Source organism: Carlito syrichta, unplaced genomic scaffold (assembly GCF_000164805.1).
Source record: "Carlito syrichta isolate Samal-C Ts95f unplaced genomic scaffold, Tarsius_syrichta-2.0.1 Scaffold314685, whole genome shotgun sequence".
Taxonomy (NCBI): domain Eukaryota; kingdom Metazoa; phylum Chordata; class Mammalia; order Primates; family Tarsiidae; genus Carlito; species Carlito syrichta.
In genome coordinates, this window is record NW_007258781.1 from 353,781 (window position 1) to 363,090 (window position 9,310).

Below are 9,310 nucleotides of genomic sequence, written 5' to 3' on the forward strand. Positions count from 1 at the left end.
ATGAGTAGCAGTTGTTTATTTTGACCATAGGAAGGGATGTTTGGTATTGTGTGAGTGACACCGTGACCATATCTTTGTCTATGCACAGCCAAAAGTATGAAGTGGTCTTGCTTTGTCTCTTTTTTTCTTGCTCTCAATATAACCTTGTCTGCGATTTGGTATTCTGTGAAATTATTATCTAACAGGAGAATAACATGGTCTAGCTCTGAGTGTAAGGCCAGTTTCAAATGTCACAGGTGGCACTGTTTTCTTTCTCAAATTCAAATTTAAATCTGAGATGTCATTTTATAAAGTATCACGAACTCAGTCATGATTTCAATAAAAACTTTTGTTCATACAAGGCTTACATGTGCATATGTACAGGTAAAAACAATATACGATTTTCCATGGATAGGGCAAAGTTTTTCTCTTGATAGTAATAATGAGATCTAAATTTCAGGAAAAAAAGACATGTTTATATCATAAAATATATAAAATATTATATGTGTTTGTAGGCAATCTGTGATCTTTATGACAAGACAGTGGCTGAATCGACTTTGTTAAGACATTGAGAATGCTGTTTTGATACTCCTTGTGAGAATTCCACGTTCAGTGCTGGGAAGACAGGTGGGTCCTGAGCCACTTAGTCTTGGTCCCTGCTGCAATTACCATAATTACCATAGTGAAAACCCTATCATCCCTCTTTCCTGTCTAGAAAAAATATGAAAATGACCAGATGAAATGAAATCTATTCTAGAGGACCCAAATCAAATGGTTAATTTAGCCTTTGGGTACATAGTGGTGCCAAAATCACAAAGTGATTATTAAGAATTATGAAAGTTTTGCCGGGCTCGGTGGCTCAGCCTGTAATCCCGCGCCTTTGGGAGGCTGAGGTGAGTGAATTGCCTGAGCCCGCGGGTTCGAGACCCGCCTGGGCAGCGAGACCTCATCTCTACAATAAATCAAAAAAATCAGCTGGGCGTGGTGGCACATGCCTGTAATTCCGGCTACTCGGAAGGCTGAGGTGGAAGGATCGCCGGAGCCCAGCAGGCCGAGGCTGCGGTGGCCGGGAGCGGCCACTGCACTCCAGTCTGGGCGACAGAGTGAGACTCCAACTCAAAAAAAAAAAAAAAAAAAAAAAAAAAAAAAAAAAAAAAAAAAGAATTATGAAAGTTTTAAACATTTTTAAATGTATTTTGAATAGTTCCATTCAATAGAATATTGTTTGGCAATATTTCTATTACAAAATGAAAGTCTACACACATTTACTTTCCTTCTTTCTCAAATATCATTGAAAGAATAATAAAATAAAAATGAAGGAAAAACATGCAAAAACAAAGGCAATTGGAAGAGTACTTTCAGTGGAAAGAAGTTCAATAGTTTTCTGGAAGACAGAAAGCAGATTGAAGAAACTGGAGTATCTCAGGGATCAGAAGTAAAGTTGCCAGATGAGATAAGAAGCCTAGATAAATTTAAATTTCAGACTTAAAAAATTTACTATAATATCACAAGTGCTGCACGGGCATACTTATACTAAAAATAAGTAGTATAAGTGTATCCTATGCAATACTGGGTGTGTTTATTTGTTATTTATTTATTTGTTTTACTACTCTGATAGCCTTAAAAGAAAATTATTCCAAGAGAGATTTGTAAAGATTGCTAATTTATATATCCCAGAGAAGATGACATTGAAAAAAATAACAGCCACAAAATCAAAGTGTATTCCTGGAAATGCAATCACTGAAACAGAAAATTGAACAGACAACACATGAATATGAAAAAGAAATTCTTTCATAACATGAGATAGACATGGTAAATACAGGAGGAAAACAAAGGTCAGGTGCAGGAGTTGGCTAACTCTGATTCATGGGCTAAATCTACCTAATTTCTATTTAGCTTTGTCCAGCAGACACCACTCAAGAGGTTTAACACTGTGAGCCCCAGCAACTAAGCTAGAGTTTTCCCATCTATCCCTATTCCCACTCCACTTCCAGCCCCTGCCTTCATCTCCAACAGACAGCTACACCATGCTCAAGTTTTGAACTGGTCAAAACTTTATGAGGGAGACTCTGCAGTTGGCAATCACCAGGCATCACGTAGTGAAATCTCACATGGAAACTCAGAGATTCAGCAGATTTCCTCACCTCCAGTTTATGCCCTCATTGCGAAATTTCGAGCTCTCCTGAGGGACAGATGGTCACATGATGGCTCTTTGTTCATCCTTAAATGTCTGCAGAACTAGTAACAGAGTCCAAAGCACGCCTGTCACATTATGGGGTCCATTCCAGGCAAACAGGAGTAGGTAGAGCAGGAGTTTCCCTCTTATTAGGTAAGCACTTAATATCCTGTATTGTCACTTCACCAATAAAAATCACAGCCAAGGATAATGACAAAATAAAAATATTTATAGACAGACAAGAACACGGTTTATTTTTTTAATTTAGTAAGTTATGTACAGATGTAAACCAAGGAAAAACAACAAATGATACATGTTAGGAGACAGTGAACAGAGAGTTAGTTGGTCCATGAATGATAACTCTGCCACACCCCAGGATCCATCAGAGCAGAATCAGTAAAGGATGAAGGACTCTGGAAGAGAAGTCTCTGCAAAGGAAAAATAATGTTCAGCAGGAAAATTAGTACAATTGAGAGCTTGAAAAAAAATTTAGTGTATGCTAGCATCTATTGGGGAGAGGTAAAAGAGTAAGAATTTACTTGAACTTGACATTTGGCTCATTTTAGATTGAGTAAGAGTTTTTGAACTGTAGATAAATCAATGTAATTCTAGCACACTGCTTCTGTAGCAAGGAAAAAATTATTTATAGTGTCAATATAATTTGACATTGTTTATTTCTTCTGTAACTCTCATAATCATGTCTTAGTAAATCACAGAAGAATGAATTATAGCTATAAAACAAAAATAGAGTTCCTTACATTATAAACCTTTCTGTGAAGAGAGAGATTAATACAATGAGCTGAATGTAGAACAGATCTCTAGAAACCAAAGAACTAAAATAGAATTAAAAAGACAGAAGTTTCACACAAATTCCTCAAAGAATGACGAGGCTGTTTCATTTCTAACATCTAAGTGATTCAAAGAAGGGATATGGAAAGGTTTGGAACTTGAAGTGTTTTAGGCTACATTATCAGTGTCTATAAACTTTGTTAATACTTCAAAGCATTTGTTAATGCTTTAAAGTGTAACAGTTTGGAAAAAAGAATCTTATTGCAGTTAATGTTAGAAAAGGACATAGAATAATAACAATAATTAGATCATTTATTTACTGATTAATTATTGTTAAAAATATAGTGATTCCTTTATATTTTAATTTTATTTTGCTTTCACAATGATTTTATATTAAGTAAATGTTATCATGCGCTGTATAATAAAACTAAGGCTCTGAGAGCAATATCTTGACGAAGATTACATTGTTTGCTAATAAAAAGAGTTATGATCCAAACTAAGGTTTGTGTGAAACCTGAGAAATAATATACAAATGGAAGATGGCTAGACGACGTACAACAACAGGACTCAGATCCATAATTTCTGCATCAACTAATCTGGGAAAACCAGACGACAACCTCTGCAGCAAACATACCAGAATGAGTATGACTTGGTCAATGACTGTGAGTATCCTTCTGCAGCCTACTTAGGCCCAACCAGAGAAAGCCAAATATGTCCCCAAATTGGTCATATAAAACGCTCCACACTTCTAGTTCCTCCACCTTCAACTTCCCCATGACAATAATTTTCAAGCAGCATATGTGAAACTTTCCTTTTTTACCATGAAGTTTTCTAATTTCCCTTTCTGAGTTTTGTGCCAAATTCTGGTGATAGTGGACAACTCCTTTGTTATAGCAAGTTCTGAATAAATACTCTCTGTTTGTTCTCATTAGGAAGGATTTCATGTATTTACACATAACAAATTCTGTGATTTCAGCCACTATGCAGTAGATTTCTAATGCAACAATTAATAGCTAGTTTTCTTAAAACTTGCTTGTGGAAGGCAAAACTCTACTGGCAAAAGTAAAAAGGGAAAATATTTAGGGGAGTTTTTTCCACCTTAGATAATGTGAGGTGGTAAATTATAGACAAATAAAATTGCCAAAAAATTATCTTAATCCTTAAACAGCCTTGTGTGGTTGGAGGAAAATATCCAGAGTCAAATGACCTTTTATGTTGTATTCCTTGGTCCTATTCTATAGCTGGTATTGTTATAGATCAAAAGCACTAGCAGTGCTCAGATGCAGCTGCAGATTGTGTGTTAAAGCAAAGTGTTTTCTGACTCGCTAATAGCTTTCTCTTCTAATGGGATGAAACGCAGCAGGGAGCAGAAGCAACTACCTAAATATTGTCAATAAAGGTAGGGTGTACGGAGAGAGATAAGACATTGAAGAAAAATGTTTAATATAGTATCAATGTGTAAGATATAATTCAGACAAACTAGGAGAGAATCAGTCTCTATCCTTTCCTAGAGAAGGTTACCTTAGGTCACTCAGCATTTGATCGGTTTCAGAGGCCAGTATTTCCTCCATATACAATATTGCTAAGAAAATCAGTTTCTCCAACGGTTAGGAGATGTTCTCCAAAAAGCAGAGGATAGTCTATTTTCAAATGGAATGTGAACAACTGGGTTACACAAGTTTATACAAGTTTCTTTTCTATACTGCTTCCATGAGTTTTTCATGTATAGAAGAATATGATCTGAAACTATTTCTACACACGTTCACAGCTCATTTCATAGCCTCAAGTACTGAAAAAATATATAATGGAACTAATATGCTCTTCATGGGGAGCCATCTTAAAACCCTATATGCATGTACATATTCTATTGCAGTGAAGGCATGCAGAATGCCAAGTCTGAGAATTATATTTTTGAATTTTTGAATAAGATGGAATTGTTCATCTTGAATTTGGGGCAAGATGAAAGAAGGAAGATCTCTGTGTGACAGTGTGGAACACTGATTAAAGACTGGGGATATGGAACTAGTCTGCTGGGCTTATGTTGTGTTTTGTGACTTTAGGCAAATTATTAATCACTCCAAGCTTTAGTTTTCTTCTCTATTGAATGTTACTGAAAGAGTTAAATAAAATTAATTTTTAAATGTTAAGTGCTCAGAATATTACCTAGCTCATAATTGTCATTATCATCAATAACATCATAAATTACTATTCTCTGAGAGTTATGACTTATTGACCTAGACCCATCTGGCCCTACCCTTTCCACTGTGTTTATTCTATACAAGTATAGTCTTTGATGATATGAAAAATTTGATTTAGAAAATGGTAACAAAATCATGTATAGTGTTTGAGGAAACTGCCAGAAGAAGTGGGAGTTCATATACATGCATTTTAAACCATTAGTACTTTTACCCCCACTAAAGAGATGAGTGAAATCCTCTAAATGACTAACCATTTCATCATACTCCCCTCCTCAGTACATCTCTCACTTTCAGAATAATGCTGAAAATTGAAGGAAGTTACAAGTTCCTTTATGGGCTACCTTCCTGGGGCAGCTCTGATTCATTTGAAGAAGAAAGGCCCTCTAGTAAGTCTAATTTCCCTACTAATGAATTTGAAATTAGGTTATTCTCTTCAGTGAACAGGGATTTGCTCTTCTATTGAAAGATTACCTTGATTTATACAAGTCAAATGCAATGACTGTATCTTAAATCAGCAAAACATTAAAAATGCCATACCCTACTGTTTTTTAAATCAAAGTTTCTCCTTCGCCTTGGGACTACTTCAAGGGAACATCAATGCCAAAAGTTCAGAGTTCTTTGGTCTAGCGTTCTATTTAAGACAGCACTGACATCAGAATCTGGTTTATTTGGTTCTAATTTAGCTATAGGATTAGAACTAATAAGTAACATTTGGAGCACACTTTGGAGATATTGTACTACAAAACTTCTCATTTTCCTAAAATATTGTAAGCTATTTTTGTGCCTGCCTGGTCTTTAAATACCTTCTTTACTGGAAGGTAATCCATAATAGCTATTAGCTTGTTGCTTTGTCAAGGTAAAGAGACTAATACAACCTGAATGATTTAGAAAATCACAGATTCTAAAGTTCTTTCATCAAGTTTGTTTGACAGATTAAATTACTTATTAATATGAGAAAATAGTTTCTCCCAATAGTGAAGTCACCTTAAACATCTCTATACGTAATTATGGATCTAAAAGCTTGCATTTGAAATACCTGTTTTTGATCAGTATGCTTACTCACTTCTAAGGGCATATCAAGACAACAAAATAGATTTCAATGGTGATATTTTTATTATATCCTCAATCTTAAATTATTATTCATGGGAAGAAGGTCACTAACCATGCTCAAGACCATTTTAAAGCAATAATTTAATTTACCTGTTAACTCTTTATTAATTCTTTTTCTTCTTATGAATTCTATTTTATAAAAAAGATGTGATGAGAGTTGTCAAAAATGTTTCACAAATGCTTATGTGTAAAATTTATGCACTTAAATTTCAACAAGCAGTGAATTTAATCTTCACCTAAGAATAAGCTACAAACTATATCCAGCTTTCCACCTTGATCTGTATATATTTCATTTCTGTTTTTATGTCTCATAAGCTTAATAAATATATTTTTAAAAAATAATTAATACTTCTTTATATCATAACCATACGATTTTAGCAAACTTGTAACTTTATCTACAACTATAATTTTACTTTTTTCTTCTTTTGCTTAGTGTCTAACACTCCAAACAATAAAATACACATAGCACACTGCAACAGTGTAAGAATAGAGAATGTAATATATATTTCAAAATACAAATACAAGTATTTCTCTACTTATAATATGCAAACTAAACTTAGATATTCTTAATCATTTGACTCTTCACTAGAAATTACTCTGAGGGTAGATAAGAAATAAAATAGGTTGTTATCAATGATTCTGTTTAATTCTTCATATGATGTGAAAGAGGATAGGATAACAAAGCAAATGTAATTTTTTATTACTCCAAGGTCTGCATATATTTTTTCTGATTGTTATTAATAAAGGAAAAAAAGAATTTTCTGCACTGTAATCACTAGAATTCCTGTGCACTGAGAACCACAACAGATATATTTCTTGCCTTCACCTTCAAAATCAACTTAATCAGATGTATTAATATCTCCTTTGTTCTCTTTTTTACTATTTCTCTTCTTCTAACCCTGGGAACCTTTCCAGTTCTCAACCTTCTTATCTTTATTTATCCTTCCACATTATGAAAGTCTCATCACGTGCTAATCTATTTATCTAAAGTTGTACCATGGTGAAATTTCTTCATTGTAAAAGGGTCTGAGCTCACATGAAAATAAGTTAAAATAAAAGAATATAAAAATAACACAATAATTTTAAAATAAGTATAATGATCTTGGGAATCCAAGCCTTATAAAAGATGTTTATACTAAAATCATGCCCTTTGGGCAACATGGATGCAGTTGGAGACCATCATTCTGTGTGAACTATCACAGAAACAAAAAAATGAATGCTGTATGTTCTCATTCTTAAAAGGGTCCTGATAATTGGACACATGAGCACAAAGATGGAAACAACATATGCTGGACACTGCTAAAGGAGGGAAGGAGGAAGGAAAGATAGAGTGCAAAAAAACCACACAGAGTACCAGGGCCAGTACAAGGGAGAGCGAGAGCTCGCTAGAAGCCCAGAACTCACCTGCACCCTATAACTCTAAATCCTCACATGCACCCTACAACTCTAAAATAATAAATAAACAAACAAATAAATAAATATAATGATAAAATCCTCACATGCACCCTACAACTCTAAAATAATAAATAAACAAATAAACATAATGATAAAAGTTAAGATTGTTTTAGGAAACCTAAAATAGTTTAATTAATTAAAAAGTGCTTGTTGTCATATCTACAAAAAGCTTGAAAAATTCCTTCTTAAAAGCAGAATATAAGTTATACCTTTGCAGAATATAGAAAACATAAAATAAAAGATATAGTACTAATATCTTTACAAGTTTGAAAAATGTAAGTGTAACCTTTAATATTCATTGACTACACTCTAAATACTGGGATAGTATCATAAATATAGAAAATATTTGTATACTTTTTATTTACCGCCTATATATACTTCCTTAGAGTGAGTTTATTACTACCTGATTAACTTGTCTGTTTAAGAATTGAAGTTTATAAGATAGACCATTTAAAAAAAAAATCTGTTTTATAATGTAGTTTAAAATGTATTGATTATAATGCGTCCTAAAAACTTAATGCAATCATAAGTATGCAATATTATTTTTAGGTTGACACTTAGATGTACATAGAAAAACATCAATAGTATTTTATACAAACCTTGATGAAACTAACTACAAATCAGTCAATATCACAGTGGTTCATGTTTATAAGAATTCAAATTAATAACAAATAAAACTAAGATCCAAAACGTGGTATAGTATAGAAAAGCACTTAAAAATCATGTGTTGAATGAAAATATGCAATTCAAATTCTTCTCCTAAAAGAGAACTCTTGTTCACACACTCTGAGTGCCACTATCTCTGATCACTATGCTGCAATTTAAAACTGGTAGTTTGGTCTTCACTGCAATATCTGCAAAATCTAATCCAGTTTTAAATGTTGATGCAATAAGTGACCTAGAAAAAATACCAATCTAATTTTTTTCACCATTTTCATTGGCAAAATAGAGAAAATAAAGTTTTCTCTCTGAAACTGTTAGGTCAAAGAACACCAAAGTTAACTAACAATAAATGTAACATCTTTTTGATTGGCACATAAAATATTTGGAAAGCAAATATAAAAGTTTCATGAAATCTTTAAAATAGGGCATGATGCTGAAAACCATTTTATACCCACAGAGCAAGACTAAAGACCTCTGAATAGGCAGAAAAATAACTTTGTGATACTATGCCATATTCACCTGCTGTGAAACTTCTTTAGGACTGAAATTCATCTACAGTCAAGACCAAACTGAGAAACCATTGCAAAGTCCTTCATTTTTTTAATGACATTCAAATCTGTCTTTGAAGGACAAAAATATTTCATAATAAACTACTGCATGTGAAGGCTCAAGTCTGAGTAATTTATTTTAATGAGATCTATCTGCCAGCTGCATCTTTATTTCTTTTATTAGGAATTAATTGATCATTGTATCATGAGTACTCTACATGGAAACTATATACAGACCAAATGGAAGATGAAAATTACATGGAATCATGGACTAGAGAGGTGTGAGTTTGGAATAAAGAGAGACATATTTGTTAAGTTCCAAGGTACATTAAAAAATGTGTTTCTTTATTTTTTATTTACTCAATGAATATTTGTTGAATATCTTCTACATA